This window comes from Bubalus kerabau, chromosome 8, assembly GCF_029407905.1.
Source record: "Bubalus kerabau isolate K-KA32 ecotype Philippines breed swamp buffalo chromosome 8, PCC_UOA_SB_1v2, whole genome shotgun sequence".
In the NCBI taxonomy this organism is placed as follows: Eukaryota; Metazoa; Chordata; class Mammalia; order Artiodactyla; family Bovidae; genus Bubalus; species Bubalus kerabau.
This window is the reverse complement of record NC_073631.1, coordinates 73,418,355-73,432,888: the sequence shown is the minus strand read 5'-3', so window position 1 is coordinate 73,432,888 and position 14,534 is coordinate 73,418,355. Positions and strand designations below refer to the sequence as shown.

Here is a 14,534-nt window from a genome sequence, read left to right as displayed (position 1 = left end):
TTTAATAAAACACTCTATAAGCACAGTGCATACTTATTAACTAATAAGTGCCCTTCTCAGGGCCCAGCAGCCAACAGGGCACTAACTGCTATAGGTGAGTTATAGAGAGATCATCTCCCAAGTTCTCATTCATCTTTATTATAACATTAAAATAGCTGATGATGAGTAATCAGTCACTGTTAAATTCCATCCTTGGGAATTTGACCAGGCCTGGCTTCTTATCATTCAAAATCTTCTTGAGGGCTGTCTCCTTTGGAAAAGGGAGGCCCTGAGCTTCTGATCCTGTGGAGGGATTTATTATCTGCCGGAAAGCAGGACAGAGAGAGAGAGAGACAGAGACAAAGTGTGTGTGTGTGTGTATAATTGATAAAGCAGTTCCTAAACACGGGTCTATGAATTGACCCCATCAGAATCTTCCAGGATGGGTGATGAAAATAGGTTTCCCTAGGCTCCACCCTAGATCCAGTGAATTATCCTCAAGGGCAAGGTCTATAATTGTTTGACCAACCTGGCTCCCAGCTTTTTCTGATAAACAGCTTTGGGAGGCACTGGGAAAACAGAATACTCCCTAGATTGAAAGGCATGCACTGTGTCCTTACAGTGGAATAATTAGCTCAAAACAGGAAAAACAAAAATGAAGCATCATACAAACTCTGTTTCAAAGCTACAGAATGCATCTGGGAGCCTAACCATGTATTTAGCAAGTGTTGCTCACAAAGGTGAAAATGTGGCAGATGCAGCACAGTCTATCACCATGCTTGGAAGATTCAAAAAAGGCACCACTTATTGACAGGCTTCATTTTTTTACTTTTATTAAGACTTTTAAGCACCTTCACCTCATTTTACCTTCATTTCCTATGACTATGGGAGAGGGGGCTCACATAGCCCTAGGTTCCAAATAAAGCATGACTCAACCCTGAGAAGAGCCTGGGGAGGAAAGGGGACCTGAGACCCCAGTACCTGGAGGCAGAGGACAGATGAGTTCCTGTAACTGTGTGAGTGAGGGGGTGGGGAGAGGCAAGGACCCACAGCACAGGTAGGTGAGAGAGTGACTATGTAAGAAAGCCTTCACCCTCTGACTGCTTTGATTGTGTTCCAATGACATATTTCTCACGGCTTTGTCCAATATCTTTTCATCATAAATAGAACAAATCTCAAGTCATCATATATTAAAATGTGTTGAAAAGACACCACTTTAGGAAGTTTGTGCTTACTGGGAGCAGCAATTTCTTTTATCACCAACCCTAGTTTGGCTTCTGATTGAGGTGGGGGCTGGGGGAACATGCCCCTACAAGTTCCTAAGGGCAGAAAATTGTGACAGAAGGAAATGCACTGGTCCCAAGCTCAGAAATCAGCCACATAAGCTGTGAGATGCCAAGCTTCTTTGCACTTGTCTGGCAACACTCATGGTATCAACAGACGTTTTCTTGGGGCTGACTCCTCCATGGCCATGCCCAACATTTTGCAAGCGTTGTCACGTTTGTTCTTCACAAACACCCTATAAGCTAGGTACTATTATTATCCCCATTTGAAAGATGGGGAAAATAAAGCTTAGGGGAGTTATTATTTGGAAGTAATTTTTCAAGTTATAGCCTCAATATTCCAGTTAACCCTTGTTTCTAGATTCAAACAATACCATATGGAACACTACTGGTGGCAGAGAGTTCTTTTCCAGTGATGGGAACAGCCAAGAAAGGAGAGATGGTTATCTGCAGCAAAAAGTGGGTTTCTCCCCTTAACCAAAAACTCCCCAACAAAGATCAAGTCAGTTCTGATGGAAAAAAATAAAATAAATTAATATTTGTTTAGAACGTGAGACATGAAACCTGCTTTAACCCAGATTTGCAAAGGAGTCTTGAGTGCTTCTGTGACCTACTCCATCTTTCCCGGACCCCACCCCTGTCCCTCGACAAAAACAAAATCAGAATAAAAATAAAAATATTTTCACTTTTTTCCTCAAGCAACAAACTTTTTTCTGGAACTTGTCTTCTCTGAAAGCTAAGCTCTCCCAAGGAGCATCTAAGATTTTGGACCCCTTCACAAAAAGCAATTGATGATTCAAGTCCCACCCACACCCCCACCACCCTCTCCCCTTACCCACACCCCCAGCTGCATTCCGTGGGCAGCTTTTTCTGTGGGGAGTCCCACCCACACTTGTGCTTTCTCTCAACTTCTCCCTCTTAGATGCCCGGCCTCAGAAAACCCCGACATTCAGCAGAAGGCAAATTTGAGCCCGGAGGGTTTTCTGAGAAGCTAACTATGACCCAGAAGCACATCAAAGAATCTGACATTTGCCCTCCACAGACCCTTCGTGCCCTTTCCAAAGAGCATCCACCCACTTTCTCTGATGATTAGTATTGATACTTAGTGAGCAGTCACAATGCAGCCCAAACAATGACACACACAAAGACTTCTTTACCTTCCACCCAGAGCCCAGTGTCCTGCAGATAAAAATAACAATGGCTGCCATTCACTGCACCCTTACCATGGTCCAGACCCTGTGCAAACCAACTGACATTCAATCTTCACAACAACTTAAATAAGTGAGAAGACATAGGCATCCCCATTTTGCAGATGGGCAAACCGACACTCAGAATCTTATCAAACTAGTATAAGGATATGCTAAGAGCAGCAGGCTGCAAACCACAAGCTCTTATCTAGCGTACAATAATTCCTCCTACTGCTTGGTAACTGTGCTTGGCAGGGAGAGAGGAAAATATGGCTTCAAGTGGCACTCATTTCCTGTTCAAGTTATCTCCCACCGTGTTTTGGTTGGACTGATAAATATTTTTTAAGGAGAATCAACAACACGGAAAAATCTTATGTGACTCTAAAAACTGTGTTGATAGTATGGTACTTGAAATTATTCTGCCTTTAGGCAAGCTTTGCAAACACTCTAGAAAGGGAAATGGAGAAGGCAGAGGCAGGGAGCACCAAGAAATGAATCATCAATGAAAATGCAGGGTTTTTTCACAAAGTCATAAGTATCTTGATAAAGTATAATAAAATAATTAAACAGCATGCAAGGTGGAATTCAAGAGAAGTTTTATTTTTCTTCTCTCTACTACAAATGCCTTCCAACATGCCATATTTCCAGGTCTGGGTCAGAGTGAGAAAAAGACCTTGCAGTGATCATTATAAGGCTAAATCTGCTCACTTTAAGTAAGCAGATTATTCTTCATTTTGACCTTGTTTCCTCCTTTTTTCCTAAGAAGGATGATGATAGAAAATGTTCATTTTCTTTTTCCCTGTTTTAAAATTGCCTTTATTTCACTAAGTAAAGAGTGGTTTGGTGAAATGAAGTTTATTTTCAAAAAAAAAAAAAAAAACTTTAAAAAAACTTTGTCACTTAAGAAAGTCTTGGGCTAACTTTTTAATTTTTCTAATTTTTCATCTTAGCATGAACTAGTGTGTAAAACCTAATAAAAAGTTATTTAAAAAAATAAGTTATACATTTTTAGGGGAACCACATATACACATCTCTCCTCTTTAGTATAACCTTATTTTTAATTTTGTTTTCATCTGTCCATTTCTGATTCTTTGTATCACTTACCATCACTGAAGAAGAGCATAGAAAAGCAAAGTGGTTTCTTGACAATGTTGAGAAATTCTAATGACAAGGGAATAATTAGATGCATCAATAGGTCAGATGAAATTTAACAAAGTAATATTGTAAAATTATTTTTATGAGGCCATAAAGACATTTATTTATTGGACAACAAAGGATTTTTTCCTCTGGTGCAGACCTGAAAATTTAAAAATATATACATGTATAATGCTACCAAAGTTTAGGCTACAGCAAATGATGCTATACATCTGATTAAAAAAAAAAAAAAATTAAAGCAGAGTATCTGGCCTCGTGGAAGACAGCCTGACACTCAAGAAACAAAAGCTCTATTGTGAACAGACTCTATTTCAAGAGCAGACTGAGGGGGGATTTGGCAAAATGTAGTTTAGGCTTAGACTAATTTCACATTCTAATGAGAATCTCCAGATAAAGCTGCTTTATAATGGCTACTAAGCAGTTGGCAGATTAACAAGATTCAGACCATACAGAGAAGGAATTAGTCATGTTTGTCATAAGACCATATGGCTAGAAAGAGACTGAGAGAGTTTGGTTTAGCCTGTCCTGGAGGTTTTCGGGAGGACAGCATACATAATTAAGAGCCCCAGACAAATCAGAATATTCCACAGCCTAGCAACCTTTACACAGCGAAATCATGCAAGGTTCATAGGTAACCAACCTCCTGTAATTCCTTTTGGTGCTGGAAAAGTTTTGTAGCCAAAGAATTGGATCCTAGAGTTTGTACTCATTCTCTTTCCTTCAGTCTTCAGAATTGATGCATTAAATGGAGGAAATACGGCAAAGAAAAGAACAGGACAGATTTTAGAGATGGTCTGTGTAATATGAGAGCCCCTAGCCACTTAAAATTCAGTGATGTTAGCCCCATTTTTAGTGCTCAATGGCCACATATGGCTGGTGGTGACCATACTGAACAGCACAGGTAGAGAACATTTCCATTATCATAAAAAGATCAGACAGCTCTGCTCTAGAGTCAAAGATCCCGCCCCCATAGACTTGAAATCCTCTCAACTTCTTTATCTGCACAATTAGGAGGCTATCTGTCTCACAAGAATGTTAGAATCCAATTGGAAGAATTCTCTGCAAGATATAAAACAAATAAATGTTAGCTATTTTGATAAGGATGATGATGATGAATGACTTCTATATAGGAGGCCATCATATAGTTAGAAATGATAGCAAACTCAGTCTTCACTCAGAGTGTACACAATCTCAGGTTGTGAGACATTTCCTCCAATCATATACTCTCTTTTTCTTCAAAGCTTCTTCTTCACTCAAAAACTGGTGACAAAGAATTAAACCATGTAGAAGTGAAAAGTCCCCAGAATCCTATTTGCACTCTTAAGCTTAAAAAAAAAAATCACACCAGACAGAATTCATATTTTACACCTAATTTATTTACCATTTCCCAAGCAATGGCACCCCATTCCAGTACTCTTGCCTGGAAAATCCCATGGACGGAGAAGCCTGGTAGGCTGAAGTCCATGGGGTCGCTGAGGGTCCAACACGACTGAGAGACTTCACTTTCACTTTTCACTTTCATGCATTGGAGAAGGAAATGGCAACCCACTCCAGTGTTCTTGCCTGGAGAATCCCAGGGACGGGGGAGCCTGGTGGGCTGCCGTCTATGGGGTCGCACAGAGTTGGACACGACTGAAGTGACTTAGCAGCAAGCTAATGTCCGCATCTCCGAGGAGCCTGTGGAAGTCTGAGGGTTGGGCAGAGCAGGGCAGATGGGGTAAGGGGGTATGTGGAGGGAAAGTGATGTTAGAGTTATTACCATTATTATAAAAGTCTTCCAGGAAGACTTGTGTGTGTTTTCCAGAATAAATCTTCTAGGCCACATATAAAGCATTGGTTCAGTCAAAAATTATATTAATTAAACTAATAATATTGTTTGGTGGAACTATACATGACTGCCATTTTTTTTTGTAGGTCAAAAACAGTAAAATGCTGGCAACTGCATGTAGTACAATCTAATGCTTATCTCAGTTTGACCCATAGCATGGGGGTCAAGAGTTCCAGTGTTGGCAAACATACCCGGATTCAAATCTCCCTCTGCCACTTAACAACTGTGTCCCTGGAGAATTAATAGAATAATGGGAAAAATAAATGGAATTTGCAGATCAAATCTTCCAAAATCCTGGATCTATGAGAAAAGAAAAAGTGAAGACTTTTTTGCCTCAGAGTAGAAATGACAACCCACTCCAATACTCTTGCCTGGAAAATTCCATGGACAGAGAAGCCTGGTAGGCCACAGTCCATGGGGTCTCAAAGAGTCGGACACGACTAGGCAACTTCACGTCACTTTACTTCAGTGCTTTTAATTGGTCGATACCACCCCCTTCAGGCAATATTAATCTTGTAGGACAGAGACTAACAAAGTACGTAAGCAAAGGAGTTGTTGTAAGTAAGCAAAGGAGTTGTTGTACAGTAGCGAAGTCCTGTCCAACTCTGTGTGACCCCATGGACCGCAGTATGCCAGGCTTTCCTGTCCTTCACCATCTTACGGATTTTGCTCAAGCTCGTGTTCGTTGAGTCAGGCTCTTCAGTCCATGGAATTCTCCAGGCAAGAATACTGGAGTGGGTAGTCATTCCCCTCTCCAAAGGCTCTTCCCAACCCAAGATTGAACCCGTGTCTCCTGCATTGCAGGCGTATTCTTTACTGTCTCAGCCACTAGGGAAGCCCTACCCCCCACCCTACTCAAGGGAAGGAGAGCTCCTTAAAAAACAGACTTTTCCAAAAGCCTGTGCCCTTCATGCCATAGGCGTGATAAAAACCTCAGGGTTGACTGAGAAAATTGTGCATAAAAAGGCTTGTTGATAGTAGAAAGAAATAGCCTTTACTGCTGCAAAAGCCAGAAACAAAGGTACATTTAAAAAATAAAACAGCAGAACTGTTAAGAGACTTTGGTTTTGACTTTCTCAGTGGCCTGACAGCTTCATCTTATTACAATAATGTTTCAAATTATTAGTTGAAAAAACAACAACATGGATGTATTGCATCATCAGGGTATTTCTGATCAAACTAGCTATAGTACAGGCCTTTATCTGACCAAGGAGGCCAGGCTGCTGCCTCCAGTTCCCCTTGCCCATTACAGCCACACAGGAGACCTGGGAGCAGATCCCAGGGTAAGTGGCAGCACCAGGGGGGGAAGGTCAAGCCAGGCTGTTGCAATGAGGGTAGAAAGAACAGTAGTGAAGACACGGAAGCCAAATAACCAAAAGGAGAAATTGAAGAACAACAGCAACAAAAAAAAAAAAAAAAAAACAAAGAATCTGAGAGCAAAAAGAGCAGAGCAGACCATCAAAAAAGGGGCTAGAGGAATTCTGAAGACAAAATTCCTGGGGTGGGTTTTACACAAGTGAGCATGGGTCTATGCAGACAAGCAGAATGCACTTAAAGGGACCAGAGAGGAACTTCTTTGTCCAGAAAACTCTCCCATATAGGATTGTTGTTGTTCAGTCGCTAAGTCGTATCTGACTCTTTGTGACCCCATGAACTGCAGAATGCCAGGCTTCCCTCTGCTTCACTATCTCCTGGAGTTTGCCCAAACTCATATCCATTGACTCCAGCAGGGCATTTGCCCTGGCCTCCAGGCAGCACCTTGACTGACACCTGGCAGCAGGTAAAAATTCACATACTCAACAAGGACCAGCAGTGGGACAGCCAGGGCGCCAGGCATGTCGTCCAGCTACATGGAGCAGCTGAAGGGCATGTTCCTGCGAATCAGGCCTGACAAAGCATGGTTCTCTGGAGAAGGGAACGGCAAACCGCTTCAGTATTCTTGCCGGGAGAACCCCATGTAGGATGCCTCTCCTCAAATCATAAGTGAATTCCAGTTTACTACAAGAAATGAAACATATTCTCAATTTTGAACAATAGCCTAATTGTCCCTTGAAACAGCATTACTGTGACGGTATAACGAAAAGAGCATGAGACTGGGATTTGACAAAACTGAGTCATTTGGCTCAGCGGCTATTAGCTCTGTGCCCAAGGACATGTGGGCGCAAATCTCTGTGAACTAGTTTCCTCATCTTAAAAGAGGAATAATAATGGCGCCCTCACAGTGTGTGGTGAGGGAGTGTGGTGAGATCGAAAGTGCACGGTCAGTAGCTGGTACTTAGTGCGCATGCGTGCTCGTCTCTCAGTTGTGTCTGACGCTTTGCGACCCATGAACCATAGCCTCCCAGTCTCCTTTATCTGTGGCATTTTCCAGGCAAAAATACTGCAGAAGGTTGCCATTTCCTACTCTAGGAGATCTTCCTGACCCAGGGATGGAACTGTGTCTCTTGCATCTCCTTCAGTGGCTGGTGGATTCTTTACTAAGGCACCATCTGAGAACACCACCTGGTACTTAGAAGGCACTCAAATATTAGATGGCTTCTCTGTAGCGATAACGATTTACTAGCAGCAAAATCAATGGTTTCTGGATTTATATTCTCTCTTATGCTTGGTCAGTTACACCCCCTTTATACCTGCTGGACAAATGTTCTTTCCCGAGAAACCTGCTCTGTTTATTCTTCCAAAGCAATGTGAATGGCAGTCTCCACTTGGAGACTTAGAATGAATGCATGCATGCTAACTTACTTCAGTTGTGTCCGACTCTTTTGAGACCCTAAAGACTCTAGCCTGCCAGGATCCTCTCGGATTCTCCAGGTAAGAATACTGGAGTGAGTTGCCATGCCCTCCTTCAGGGGATCTTTCCCATTTAGAATGAATGCTGCTGCTGTGCTCCTAAGTCACTTTAGTTGTGTCTGACTCTATGTGACCCCATAGACGGCAGCCCACCAGGCTCCCCTGTCCCTGGGATTCTCCAGGCAAGAACACTGGAGTGGGTTGCCATTTCCTTCTCCGATGCATGAAAATGAAAAGTGAAAGTGAAGTCGCTCAGTCGTGTCCGACTCTTAGCAAACCCATGGACTGCGGCCTACCAGGCTCCTCCGTCCGTGGGATTTTCCAGGCAAGAGTACTGGAGTGGGGTGCCATTGCCCGAGCCTTAATCTGAGTCTTAGTTCTGGTAATATCCTATAGCAGAATGTCAACACTAGAAGGTTTCATTGTCAGCTGACCGTGGCAAGAGAAAAAGAATCTTCAAAAAGCAAGAGGAACCTCCCCCACACCTGCCATGAAAACAAAACACTGAAGCCCCAAGCCCTGTCTCCCAGCATGAGCAGCTGCTCGGGGCCCAGCACTTGGCCTGGCAGCTACTTAACCTTCCAGCAGAGCTCATGATGGGTCCCTTCCCACCCCTGGTCTCCGAACTTATCAGGCGCAGACATCTGCAGCCCGGTCTTCGGGGACCACCCAGAGGGCAGACAGAGAGCCCTGGGGCTCCCCGAGAATTTGCAGAAAGGTCAAGAGTCACTTGCTCTGACCAGTTCACTGAAAGCATCTCAGGGAGACCCAGAGGAAAGGTCACCTTACGATAGTGACAGGGCACAGCTTGAAGGGGAAAAAGAGGAAAAAGCAGAAGAATTTCTTTCTTAAGTAGCAAAAAGTCCATCTGTTTCTGGCTCAGCTTGGACTTTCGAGTCTGATTTTTATTTCAATGGCATTTCCTTGGCTTTTCCGATTCATGTCTAAATCACAAAATGTGTCCATTGTGCACTTCTGGGCTTGCGTATATGTGCCACGGAGCACAACGCTGGAAATACTTTTTCTCACTTCATTAAACATTGCTTTAAAACGGCATCCAAATGTCCGCTCCCCTCCGCAAGTTGAGAGGGGATTGTGTTACTCCCCCCACCCCAATGGGAACAGAAGGAACGCCAAAGTCACAAGCTGTGATGTTTAATATTTTTCAATTTTGCATGTTAGACTTTTCGATTTAATCATGGAGACAGGCTGGTCAGCCCAGCCTCTAGGTAGAAGTGCCCACATCGTGTTGGGGACATGCCATTTACTTTGCAATGCTTCCAGCCTCACTGTAGCAGCTGAAACTGGCCTAACCCCCCGCCACCCCTGGACCCCCCAGGAGCCCTCTCTACTTCACTGAGTGAGGTGCTGACTCCATCTCCCACAGGCAGGCCAGGACACATTCTGCTGACTTAAGAAGATGCCACGTAAATTAGAACTCATGTAACCATATGGTTCAAACCTGCGGGTCATATTTTATACACGAATGACTATGACAGGCGGTATTTTTGTGCTGACAAGTTGTATTTCATCCATGTTTACTTAGAATTCCATGCTATCATTAAAAGCTGAGCAACAGAACTTTATCATATTTGTATGCAAAAGTTTGATTGAGTTTCCTTCTTATTAAAAAGAAGAAGTAATCGCCCAGGCAGCTTTTGCTTCCTCCTTAACTTACTATCCATGTGTTGGGTGGTGGGTTCAGATGTCCTGACAACAGGAATTTAAAAGGAGTCCTAGAGTCCTGCCTTCCAGATTGACCAGTCTTGAATGTGCTAAACAGTCATCTTATTTGGGTTCTCAAAATAGAAATTGCATCAGTGTACCAACCACCCAATGCTGGACAACCTCTGGATGTTTGCACACACAGAACCCATTGACTCAACCTTTTTGCTTCTACTTCCTCTAAAGTGGTAAATAAGAGAATCCTCAATGCAATGATTAGTAAACTCCAAAGCCCTTTCATTGAGAAAGGAAACAATAAAATACCAGTTGGATCATCCTACAGCCTCCAGTTCTTAGAAGACAAGCCCTAGAAAAATACCTCTCAAGTTTACTAGAATTCTGATTCAGTAATTTTCTTTCAATGGACATGTGTCCTTCCATTTGAAAGATAATATATAATTACTACCCAAAAAAGAAAGATGCAAAAAATACAAAGCATAATTTCCTATCATCCCATACTCAAGGACAAGCACCATTAACATTGTGTTGAATTTTCTTATAGTCTTTTCTGCATGCCTATTTATTGTAACATGTGTGTGTGTTAAAAGGGATGATTGATAGCTGTGTTCAGTTCTAACTTAGAACAGATTCAAATACAACTTTACATATACAAATTCTCATTTAACATTTTAACCCAGGGAGCATTTCTACATGATTATAAACTTCTCATAAATACTTATTTTTAATGGCTGCAAAACAAGGAATGCATTTTAAACATACAATTTCTAACTCTATTAGGTGCTGTGGGCCATAAATGTAGGAAACAAAAACTAAATGTACATTCTTCTGAGGGCAGTGACTTTTGTCTCTTTTTATTTGGGGCAGTAACCCTGGTACTTAGACTAATGCCTGTTCCATGATAGGGGTCCTTTACTGAATGAGAAGAAGCACGGGTGACTTTGTGGAGTCCTGGAGACCACAAGGACCCTCTCTCCCAGCACTGTGCCCTGCTTTGCCATTAATTCACTCTTTATGGTGGTTGACAAGTAGCTACTCTGTTTGTACTTTGATTACTTCTATGATATGTTGCTAAGACACAGGTAAGAGTAAATACATGATTCATAAAAATAGCAATAGTTTTTTTAAGCACCTGTTTCTCATTTAACTCCCTCACAAGCATATTTTGAAAACTACAAGGAAATCTAAGAATGCTTCAAATTGTTTCTCAAGTTCTTTTAGAAATTAGGAAATATGTAAGTTACAATAAAGCCGTCTCTGTGTGTCTCTGATCCCCAAATATCAAAATATGTTGGACACTGGGCAAACAAATAAGAAATGAATTTAGTTTAACACAAAAATAAATTATAAAAGATATATTACTTTGTTTAGCTAAAAGTTTTGATGCCCAAGAAAGCAAGTCAAGTCCTGCCCTGGAAGTAATTGTGTAATGTTCTGGTAAAAGTGGTGTCTAGCTAGGATCTAGGGTCTCATCCCCAAGAATGAAGGCAAGATCAGTGATTCAACCCAAGAGCCAGAATGGAATTCATGGAAAATTTCAAATATCAGTTGGGCAGAGTTGAAAGGATATTTTCTGAAATGCTTATATTTAGTGGAAGGACCCCATGAGCAAAAATACCCCTATTTTGCTTATCTGGGCTTTCCTGGTGGCTCAGATGGTAAAGAATCCACCTGCAATGCAGGAGACTTGGGATTGATCCCTGGGTCTGATCCCTGGGTCAGGAAGATCCCCTGGAGAAGGGAATGGCTATCCATTCTAGTATTCTTGCCAGGAGAATTCCATGGACAGAGGAGCCTGGTGCTAGGAGCCACCATTGAACTTAGCCTTGTATTATACAGAGTAATTTTTAGTATATTGTATGAATGTACTGTCCTACTTTTTTTCTTTTTTTGCTCTTCCAAAACCTAAAGATATATATACCCTTATTAATGTCCATAGACCTACTGTATGAGCACAATTTGACTTTGAAAACAAATATAATATGGGCAAGGAAACATAATATGTAATTTAAACACAAAAAAATATAATATAATGTGGGCAAGAAAAATATTAAAATTTTAAAACATTGTCATTACCATTAACCTCTTCCTTCAGCTCTGTTCCAGGGAAAGATGCAAGGACATACATTGCCAGTCTCTCTTCTCTCCCAGCCCAGAGCAAGACTTCCCACAGCAGAGGGAGTTTCTGAGGCTACAGCAAAGGTGAATAAGAGGTTGAAAGATGGAACCCCTCCAGGAAGGCTGAAGGAAGTGGGGAGATGTGATGTGATAAAGAAAAGGAGACAGAAAAATTTTTGAGTTTAAAAATTTATCTTTAATTATGTGGAAGGATGTTGATGCAAGAGAGTGACCTCTTTTTCCCATCTCTTTTGGGGCAGGTCAAAAGAAAATGGACTTAAGCTGCAGCAGAGCGGGTTTAGGTAAGACAGAAAAAGGAATTTCCTGAATGTGGAGATCGTTAAAAACTGGAATGAGTTACTAAGGGAGTCTGTGGACACTCTTCCTCTGGGGAACATTTAAAAATAAGATAAATTTTCATCTGTCAGGGAGGGTTTAGAAGTAATCCAACCAGAAGGCCTCTCAAAGCATTTTCCAGCCCTATAACCTGAAGGCCAAATTCCCTCCAATTTTATTTCTACAGTTAACTAGACATGAGATGGATGCCTGAAGCGGAATTCAGAGTTTCAGATACAGCAACTAAAGCCTATTGCCTTTTGTTCTATAATAAGACACCACTTTGCATAAAAGACTAAAGTCATAATCCTTCCTGGAAACCATATCAAGAAAAACATTCACAATTCAAAACTTGGCAAATTAGCTATTGCTTAGACACCTTCACTCTCATTCTCAAGAATACAAAATACCGTGCCCTCCTCTATGCCCTTTTGTTCCCTTTGGTCTTCTGAGCACACCTCTCCAGCTTTTAAGTTTATCTTTCCCAGACAGTCATTCCAAATATTCCATTTTACAACTAGTCAGTTTCTCCAAACAGTCTTTCGAAACCTAACCAAATATTTTCCCAGCAATTATTTGGCTAAGTTTCAATCTGAGATATACCAAGCTAAAAAACAAGTTTGCATTGTGAAAAATTCTACTCAGGCACATTCCTTTCTTTTCATTTTTCCTGAGTTTTTAATCAAGCCAATCGGTGGATTTACACATGCCCTCTGAGGATGGAATATCCTGACACTGTGGAGCGCTCATATAACACTCTCTCCTGTAATTTTCCAACTTTGATTGAGTTCCATGGTTTGCCTTTCTTTTAAATGCTTCAAGTCTCCTTTGTTTCAGGGATTTTAAAGGGAACTGATCACCAAGCCCTCCTCCTGTGATCACTGGTACTCCCTCCTCTTCATTCTTAGCTTCACATTTTTTTTCCCTTCAGTTTCTCCCACCTACTTCTTATCCCCTTATGCCAAAGCACGTGTCAAAAGTTCCCCGGAGTTCTGCAGTCCCTTTGTGCTGCATGATCTCTCTGAAATCAAGTGAAGAAATGTAATTCAGTTTAGGTAAGAAAAGGAGAGAATGGACAGTGGAAAAGGAGAAGAGAGAGGGTTTCAGCCACTCTGAACATCTAGACCAGATGCTTTCTCGTGGTCATCTCTTAAGTAGAGAGAGAAAGGTTCTCAAAGAATACATTTGGTATGTGTCATGGCAGGATTTGGGCCAAAAGAGATATATGACCTTCTAAAAAGACAACATGAATTTATTCATAGGTTGTGAATTAAAGTAGATATCATATAACTCACAATATTCATGACACCATCAAATGTCTGCTTCACTTCTGGTTCTAAATTAAGGTGACCAAATTACAATAATCAAAATAAAATCATAATTATTTTCACTTCTATAGAATCTTGCTGGAGAACTTGGAGTCTTGGTGGGGAGTGGCATCACTTTAGTCTTTACACACCATGAGGAAAGTAAGAGGTGTGTTCTTTTCTTGTATTTATGTGGGGGGAACCAGGAACAGCCTGATGATGTAATCCACCAAGGGCGGCCAAAGTCATCACAAGGTATATAAGTATCCATACATAATATACTCTTCACCAGGGTCCCTGTTAGAATAAAATTTATTTGTATAGCTAAATAGGTGGTAAGGTTTTTTGTTTTTAATGTGTTCATAAAAACATCCTAAATTGAGCTGATGAGTAACATCCTTCAAATAATGAAATGCATCATTAAATATTTAACACACTGAGAGAAGCTTGATCAATAGCAGCCTGTCTTCTTGGCAATAGTTGCTTTCATCAGCCTCTCCAAGTCTACAAGCCCAAGGCTCTATCCAAGTTTACCTGGAGAGCTAACCACACACCACCTCCCTGCTCCCCCCACCCTACCATCCTCTTCAAACTACTCAGAGTGCAACCCTCCCTTCTCAGATGGAGATGCCAATGGGGTTAGGGAGAGGGGTAGAAATGGGAAAATCATAAAGGATCCTTTGGATTCATTCCACCTCCAGGGACCTACACCCTTCTGGACACTCTTTACTGGACACTCAGGGGGAAAATAAACTGTACTAGAATATTGCATGTTGGATGGTGAACCCAGCTCAGTTAAGTGGCAGTCCAGTCCTTCATGGAACAACCCCTGGACTAACCATAGCTTTGCCCCCTGAATCACTGAGAA

The 14,534-nt window shown here is 41.6% G+C and overlaps 1 long non-coding RNA gene across 1 annotated transcript in view; it reads left to right on the top strand.

Moving 5' to 3' along the window:
• The window catches only part of LOC129659328 (uncharacterized), a 92,531-nt gene that overhangs the window by 60,993 nt on the left and 17,004 nt on the right, over window positions 1-14,534 (top strand). The gene's annotated exons all lie outside the window — the stretch shown is intronic.